This window comes from Enhydra lutris, unplaced genomic scaffold (assembly GCF_002288905.1).
Source record: "Enhydra lutris kenyoni isolate GAN:26980312 unplaced genomic scaffold, ASM228890v2 scaffoldscaffold39, whole genome shotgun sequence".
NCBI classification, from domain to species: Eukaryota; Metazoa; Chordata; class Mammalia; order Carnivora; family Mustelidae; genus Enhydra; species Enhydra lutris.
Window position 1 is genome coordinate 28,841,736 of NW_019154123.1, and position 9,084 is coordinate 28,850,819.

At 47.0% G+C, this 9,084-nt stretch overlaps 1 long non-coding RNA gene across 1 annotated transcript in view; it reads right to left on the reverse strand.

The window, feature by feature from the left end:
• LOC111155093 overlaps window positions 1–5,237 on the reverse strand; it is a 13,450-nt gene extending 8,213 nt beyond the window's left edge. The window contains exons 1-2 of the long non-coding RNA XR_002641120.1: window positions 5,075–5,237; window positions 4,287–4,412 (exon numbers count right to left, since the gene is read on the reverse strand). This is a non-coding gene — a long non-coding RNA (uncharacterized LOC111155093). The remainder of the gene's footprint in view (window positions 1–4,286; window positions 4,413–5,074) is intronic.
• Window positions 5,238–9,084: the final 3,847 nt, after the last annotated feature.

Here is a 9,084-nt window from a genome sequence, read left to right on the forward strand (position 1 = left end):
GAGATCATGACCTGAGCTGAAGGCAGAGGCTTTAACCCACTGAGCCACCCAGGCACCCCTGGGTGTACATTTCTTTTTAGCATAACTGGAAACATTTTTGGCTTCTTGACTTTGTGGATAAGGGTCCTTTTCCATCTATAGATAGTAATCTTCCTTTTTTTTTTCTTCAAATATTACCTCTTCTCTCTTCTTTCTTTATTCTCCCTCTGGAAGTATGATTAAATGTATGGTAGACCTTGTTGGTCTATCTTCCATGTCATTTTAACTTCTACTTTTGTATTTTCTATATCTTTGTCTGTCTGGTCTTTCAACTAATTTCTTCTGCTCTATCTTCCATATCCCTAATCATCCTTTCAGCTGTATTTAACCAGCTGTTAAACCTATTGAGAAGTGCCTGGGTGGCTCAGATGGTTAAGGGTCCTGGGATCTAGCTCTGCCTCGGGCTCCCTGTTTAGCAGGGAGTCTGCTTCTCCCTCCACCTCTGCTCTTCCCCCAACTTGTGCACATGCTCTCTCTCTTCTCTCAAATAAATAAAAAAAAAATTTTTTTTTAAACCTATTGAGGGGCACCTGGGTGGCTCAGTGGGTTAAAGCCTCTGCCTTCGGCTCAGGTCATGATCCCAGGGTCCTGGGATCGAGCCCCACATCGAGCTCTCTGCTCGGCGGGGAGCCTGCTTCCCTCTCTCTCTCTCTGCCTGCCTCTCTGCCTATTTGTGATCTCTGTCTGTCAAATAAATAAATAAAATCTTTAAAAAAAAACTATTGAGTTTTACCTTTCAATTTTATATTTTTCTTTCCTATGAGTTGTTCGATTTTTTCCACATTTGTTGCTCTTTTGTCATATTTTCAAGGCTCTTTTATTTTTATATTACATTAAGCATACTTATTTGTTATACTAGATCTGATAATTTCAACATCTAAAGTTTTTTAGGTCTGAATCTGCTGTCTTGTTTCTGCTGGTTCTCACTCATCGTGCCCTGTTTACTTCTATATTTACTAAATTATTTTCTTTCATTTACTCCTTGGACATAACCTGTGGGAATTAGTTGAGGCCAGGGACGAAGGCAAATTTCTGAATTCCACTGAAAAGGATTTATACGTGCTTTTGTCAGGTACCTGGGGGCATCACAAGTCTGGGACCAATTTTGATCATATTATTGGCCACAGGTTTTTGTTTCTGTTTTCTTTTAGAGAAGCCAGTGCCTAATCATGTGAATTCAGGCTAAAAATCTATATGAGGGCAGGGTCGTGGTTACAATCCCAGAAACAGATTGCCCTACCTGCACCCTGATTCGATTAGCCTTGAGATCCAAGAAAAGCAGTTTTCTTACAGTCCTCTGGGGATAGAACAGTTTATTTCTAGGTCCCCTTTACACTGAGAATGTAGTCCTCTGGAGTCCCCATTTTGAGAGAGAGTCTCCTGTCAGGCTTCTCTCTCGAGTGGGCTTCAGGATTTATCTTCCATCCTGCCAGTCCTGAGAGATCACAAAAACCCATGCTCATATGCACTCAGTTCTGCATGTGTCCTGAGTCCAAGTCTGGCTTCAAGGCTCTGCCGGCCTCTCTAGGCCCCCGCTCTGGTGACTTAGCATTCCTTACCTTTTGTTCAGCCCACATATTATTATATTTATTATAATAGGTTTTGTATAAATAATACAGAGGAATGCAAGAAGAACTGCCTTTCTTGGAATCTAATGATAATCAGATTAGGGAAGGCACAGGTTCTCCCCAGAGAAGGTATGACCACGAGCCTACCTTCAGTCTAGCTTTTTAGCCTGAATTCACATGATCAGGTACTACCCCTCCCACAAGAACAAAAGAACCACCCAAGCCTGGGGCCGATAATGATTAGAATGGTCCCAGACTCAGAATGCATATACAATAATGACATCAGATAGATTATATATGAATTATTATTTCACATTTATTTGTAGAGAGAAGGGTTGGCATAAGAAAAAAGCATGCTGAGAGATGAGATGGGGGTTGTGAAAAGCTAAGTTAGTTTAAACTATGTCAGGTAGTTTTCCAGGAAGTCATGCACTTGGGTGTCAGCCTTGGTCAGAGAATCTTGTGGTCATTATCTGAGAGGAAACAGGAAACGTGAGAGGACCGTGCTGCAGTCACAGTGGTGCTTTTTCAGGATGTGGTCCCCAAACTCCTACGGGGAATTTGGGTGTCTCCACAATTACTGAGGGTAGATGGGATGGGAAGATGCCATGTCAAGGCCTCTGAAGCTGTTTCTAGAACTGCCGGGAGGCTGCTCCTCCATGTATGGGACAGTGGGTGATCAGGGGACGTTTGGGATAATGACCTGAACGTGAGGCCTACAGAACAAGCCAGACTGTGGCCATATGGCCTCCAAGAGTAGGGGCAGGGTAAGAGAGGGACTGGCTGGGATGGCTGAAGCCGACCTCCACTCATGGGCTCTGCCCACACCCACGCCTGCGGCTGGCCTGCTACTTCTCAGGGCTGCGCTAGCAACCATGGGATTGAGTTTGGTCTCTCTGGGGGCTGTTTGACAATTCAGTGAGGCCTTTTAGTGTATCTAATATACTTTTAAAGAGGAAAGGCAGTTATCTTATGATTTCTCTGATATGAGGAATCTGAGAGATAGGGCGGGGGGCTTGAGGGGTAGGGAAGGAAAAAATGAAACAAGATGGGATTGGGAGGGAAACAAACCAGAAGAAACTCTTAATCTCACAAAACAAACTGAGGGTTGCAGGGGGGTGGGGTAGGGATAGGGTTGCTGGGTGATGGACATTGGGGAGGGTATGTGCTATGGTGACTGCTGTGAAGTGTGTAAACCTGGCGATTCACAGACCTGCACCCCTGGGGCTAATAATACATTATATGTTAATAAAAAATAATTTTTAGAAAAAGAGGAAAGGAACCACACAGTGTTTGTTTTATATGCTTCTGTCGCTTAGCAAAATATCATGAGCATCTTTCCACATGTTGTAAGCGTCCCCTCCTACTAGACACGATCTCTCCATTCATTCATTCCCTACCTCCTTTGCTCCCTCTGCTCTCTTCAGTCAGCACCTTCCCTTCATCATGAACATGTTTGATTCTCCACCATTCCTAGAACAACAACCAACCCAAACTCTCTCTGAAGTTGAGCCGCCCTCGATCCACTATCCCTCTCTCAGTTGCCCCGCAAAGGATTCCTTAAAACATCCACGTTCACCGAATTCGCTCCTCATGTCTTATTGGCTCTGCCCATCTCCACTACGCTGACACAGCCCTCAAGAGCCTCCTTGCTTTTCCAATCGTCAAACCCAATGACCACTTCAGGCCCCCAGCTTGCATGCCATTTGACAACAGGGAGCCCTTCTGCAATTCCCGTCACCTTCTGCGGTGCCTTCCTACACCACAAAGGGCTGGGAAACAAAAAGCTGCCTTTTGTAGATCCCCTGGAAGTTGGGTTATACAAATTAGGTTTTAAGAATTGAGAAAGCAGGGGTGCCTGGGTGGTTCCGTTGGTTAAGCAACTGCCTTTGGCTCGAGTGATCATCCTGGGTTCTTGGGATCAAGTCCCCCTGCCGTCTCCCTGTCATGTCGTCCCCCTGTCATGTCGGGCTCCCCGCTCAGCGGGGAGCCTGCTTCTCCCTCTCCCTCGCTCGCTTGCTCACTCTCTAATAGATAAATAAAATCTTAAAAGAAAAAAAAAGAACCAGGAAAGCAGATGTGAGACAAGCATATTTCTGCAGTTGGCCTTGTCTTCTCTGGACAAACAAGGTTATGGGGATATGGAGTTTTTCCTGCAGCAGCTTTCCAGTGTCTGTCCCCAGCTTTGTAGGGACAGAGACACAGCTGCAGTTAGGGTGGTGTCCTGATTCTCAGCAACTAAATATGACTGAGTTCCACGGGAGCCTTTACACCTGCCCGACTGTCACAGGCATGGTGGTCCCTCTCATGAGTTACTTCTGGGGGTTCAAGTCTCCCCTGGAGGCCCAAATGACAACTCCTTCTCCCAGTGCCCCACAATTTTTAGTTCCTGTATATAAATTCCTTTTCTGCTGGCTTCTATTTCTCATACTGAAATCTGGTCATTTGGTACCAGAGGTGGCTGTAGGCAGCAAGACCTCAAGGATGAGGACATTCCTACGCTAAGAGAAAGTAACTTGGCACTGGCAGCAGGGGACACCTGGGCTCTGCGTAGATGCTCTGGGCCATGGCTCTGAGCAGTGCAGCCTCCCCGCACCCCTCCTGTGCTTGTCCCCAAAGCCTTCCAGAGCTTCTCAGTCCCCGAGCTCTACCACACCAGCGAAACCATCCTGCACTCACCTGCTTTTCCATCTTGACCCTGCGTCTCATTCTGATTTCATCCAGTGCCTCCACGTTGAAGGGCCCCTTGTCACCCTTCTTCAGGACCTTCTGGGCCCCAGGCCCCAGCCGACAATTGGGTCCACCCTGTGGGGGAAAGAGAACTATGAAAGGGCCCAGACCATGCTCCCCTGCTTCCCACAAGAACAGAAAGACATACATACATGCATGGGGAAAAAAAGAAAATGAAGAAAATAACTAGCAGTCTACCTTCCACATCTAAAACTTTTTGGCAAAACAAAGATATTTTCTGGCAAATCAAAACTGAAAGATCTCCGCAAGCAGACCCTCAGAACATTCCAAAGGACATATAATATATATATTAGGCAGAAGGAAAGATGATGCGGGAGAGAAGGTCTGAGATGGAAGCAGGAATAAGGAGCAGAAAAGTTGGTCATTAGAAGGGAGACATCTGGGACGTAGAAGCCAAATAAAAGCTTTCCTTCCTCCTTTTGTTTTCTTCTGGCAAGTAAGGTCAAGGCGATGGATAAGTTTTATTCCTTTCTTTCTCTCTCTCTCTCTCTTTTTTAAGATCTTATTTATTTACCTGACAGAGAGAGAGAGAGGGAGCACAAGCAGTGGATAGTGGCAGGCAGAGGGAGAGGGAGAAGCAGACTCCCTGCCCAGCAGGAAGCCTGACTCAGGGCTCCATCCCAGCACCTCAGGATCATGATCTGAGCTGAAGGCAGACCCTTGACCGAGCACGCCACCCCGGCGCCCTGATGGGTAAGTTTTCTGATGCAGTGTACCTTGTTAATTCACCGGCTGTGTGGGTGCTGGCAGGCAGCTGGGGTGGTGTGGCCGCGGCTGCCCAACCCTTGCGTCGCAAACACAGCACTGTGCTCTGGAAGTCAGCAGTTCCGGTGCTGGCCTCCTGGGTCGCCTTCTCCTGACAGAGCCACAGAGGCAGCAGCTCCTATGGAGGGTCAGTGTTGCAGTGTTCTAGAAGTCAAGACCTTGACCATCCAGAAGTTCCCAAGGTTCATAAGCAGCTACTTCCCTATATTAAATCCTGTGGTGATTATAGTTCTTGTTTGGAGACAATATCAACAACAAAAACTTTGATTCACACAGGCTTTAACAATTCATTACATCATATGACAAGAACACCAGAGCTTGGTGCCAGTGGGGCTCCTTTGCTACTTTCCAGTGACCCTTATGATTTCTGCCTCTTTGTGTGGACATGGTCCTCAGGCTGGTAGCAAGACAGTTTGTCTCAGCCATTCCATCCAGACACGACAACACTGAGAGAAGAGTCTATAGATTCCTCGTGTATCACTTTTATTGTTGCTTCTTTTGCAACAGTTTTATTCAGATATAATGAACATACTATTCACTCACTTAAAGTGTTCAATTCAGGGGTGCCTGGGTGGCTGGTCCATTAAGCATCTGACTCTTGATTTTGGCTCAGGTCTTGATCTTAGGGTTGTGGGAGTGAGTCCCACATGGGGCTCTGTGCTCAGCACAGAATCTCCTTGTCCCTCTCCTCTCTCTTCCTCGAATAAATAAATAAAATCTTTTTTTTTTAAAGTGTTCAACTCAATAGCTTTAGTATCTTCACATATTTGTGTGACCATTGCCTCTGGTCAATTTTAATCTTTTTTTTTTTTTAAAGATTTTTATCTATTTATTTGACAGAGAGGGAGCTCACAAGTAGGCAGAGAGGCAAGCAGAGAGAGAGGGGGAAGCAGGCTCTCTGCTGAGCAGAAAGCCCGATGCGGGGCTTGATCCCAGGACCCTGACATCATGACCTGAGCCGAAGGCAGAGGCTCAACCCACTGAGCCACCCAGGCACCCCACCTCTGGTCAGTTTTAGAACATTCTGATCACCTCAAGAAGAATAATGCATACCACTGATTTAATCATCTCCCATCCCCCCACTCCCCCCCAACTCAGCCCTAAGCAAGTGCTACCTACTTTCTCTCCCTATTTCCCTATCTCCCAGATTTCCCTATTCTGGACTTTCATATGACTAGAATCATACAGTATGTGGTCTTTTGTGGTTTGCTTCTCTCACTTAAAATGATGTTTTCAGAGTTCATTCACAGTATAGCCTGTGTCAGTACTTACCTGCTTTTATGGCCAAATACAATTCCACTGCTTGTATGTAGCATACTTTGTGTATCCATTCATCTGTCAATGAACATTTGAGTTGTTTCCACCTTTTGGCTATTACAAATAATGCCACTATAAATATCTGTGTGTAAGTTTCTGTGGGACCTAATTTTTTTCATTTTCCCAGGTATTATACCTAGAAGTAGAACAGCTGGGTCATATGGTAACCCTATGTTTAATTGTTTGAGGAACTGCAAGATTGTTTTCCAAGTGGCTGTTCCTTTTTACGGTCCCATCAGCAATGCATAAGGGTTCTAAATTCTCCAAATCCTGGCCAACATGTGATGTTATCTGACTTTTTGATTCAGTCATCCTAGTTGAGTGTGAAATGATATCTCCTTGTGGTTGTCGTCTTCATGGGCATCTTTTTTTTTTTTTTTTAAATTAAAGAAATCTTCCAGAAGTCCCTCAACAGACTTTCCATCAGGTCCCATTGGCCAGAAAGGGATCAAATACCCTTCATAAACCTTCACTGGCAAGGGCAATGGGATAACCAGGGGCAACCGTGCTGCTGGTTTCAAGCTGGGGCTGTGGGCTACCTTCTCTGAGACATACAGAATCCAGAATGTGCTGACCCTGACAACATCAGGTTCTGTTAGGAAGGAGGAAGAAGACAGAGGATCAGTCAGCTGTGTGGCTCCTACATATGGCTTCCTCGGCACCAAGCTTTAGTGGCTTTCCTCCTTCTTCTATAACCATTTGTTTTTATGCTGCTCTTCCTCTGTCTACCCCTGAAATGCCACGGCTCCTGGTGTTCAACTTCCACCCTTCTCAGCCTCTACACTCTTTTTGATCATCTCATTTACTCTCCTAGTTTCAATTTCCATTTGATGACTTCTGAAATTGCTTCTTCTCTGAGCTTCAGATTTACGGATAATAAATAATAACAATGATAAGAGTTGCCATTTTTCAATATGTACCATGTCCCAGACACCGCACATTGTCTCCTTTTATTCTCATTTTATCCCAACCCTAAAATTCTATTACTGTTGCTATCTTATGGATGAATTAACAGGTTTAAAGAAATCAAGTTTCTTGCCCAACGAGACAGAACTAGTAGGTTGATGAAGGTAGGCGCTGGACCCAGTCTGTTTGACCCTGGAGCATGGAGCCTGGAGCCACTGCCAGTTAGGCTTCTGCCCCCACATCAAACACAGGGAAGCCAACCAGAACTCATCACTTTCCCGAAAACCAGCTCTGCCCCCATCCCCTACAGCAGGAAGGGAATGACTGTTTGCCCAGTTATTCAGTCCAGAAATCCAGGGGTCATCTTCCTTCTTCACCCCTGGACTAAGTGATACTAATTTTCTTTCCTCCCTTCTTTCCTGCCTCCCTCCCTCCCTTCCTTCTTCCCTATCATCTCTACACCCAAAGTGGGGCTCGAACTCACTGAACTCACAACCCCACAATCAAGAGTGGCATGCTTTAACAACTGGTAACGGCTTACAAGGCCCACCAGTCCCCACCAGCCCCACTCTCACCCCTGTGGGTGCAGAATTTAGCGCTCCAGAAACATCACGTCCTTCTGTAGTTACCCCTTCTGTCCTGCCTTCTCACCCCAGTGCCTCTGCTCACATTGCTTCCTTGGCCAGATATGCTTATAATATAAAGGTTAAAACCCTCTTTGGAGTCCGAGGCCCAGTTTCAAATCCTTGCTGTCACTTGTTCATGACAAAAATGAAGTTAACAATAGTACCTACCTCAGAGCTGTTGTGAAGACAACATGAAAAAACAAACATAGGGATGCCTGGGTGGCTCAGTCAGTTAAGCGTCTGCCTTCAGCTCAGGTCATGATCCTGGGATCCGGTCCCACAAGGGGCTCTCTGCTCAGCGAGGTGTCTGCTTCTCCTTCTCCCTCTGCTGCTCCCCCTGCTTGTGCTTGCTCTGATAAATAAAATCATAAAAAAACAAAACATAACAGTGGTTTCTTTCATTATTCATTTTGCTTCAACTGCTGAGATCCCCCAGAAGCCCTCCCCAATCTCATTTCCACAGAGTCTTGTGCTTCACGGTGCAGACCCTTGGCGCTGTCTGATTGCTTCTCCGCTTCGTCTGGTTGAGATTCCTCCAGGTCTGGGATCTGCTGGTACCTATCTCAGCCCCTAGAAGCCACCCGGTGTGCTTACTGTGGGGCGAGGGTCAAGGACAGTCAGAGGTCCCCTGAGGAGCTGACAACGCAGCAGGACACTGAACTTAACAAGTGCGCGAAGTTCTCCAGAAAGACCAGGGTGCAGCTCCCCTGTGGCTCCCCAGGCGGAGGCGAGGCTGGCTGCAGGACTGGTCCCTCCGACCAGGTGTTCAAGGGGGAGGAGCCAAAACTACGGGGTGTGGCCACTACTCACCTAAACCCAATCAGGATACGAGGCTGCTCATGCCTGCCCAGGAGCACGCTAAACTACCGGCGTGGAGATCCAGTCCTGCGGCCACAGCTGTGTGGCCCTCTCCAGGACGGGGATGAAGGGAGGGTTGGGGGTGATAGGGTCAGGGTGACTGTCTCCAGGAGGGCAGTGGAACAGCAGGTTCTAGAATAAAGGGACAGCGCCCGGGGCCACGGAGCTCTAATTGCGGGGCCGGGGAGCGGGCGCTGATAACCACAGACCGGGGCATCCCAGCGTGTGTGCGGGGGGGGGGGGGGGTTGTGTGA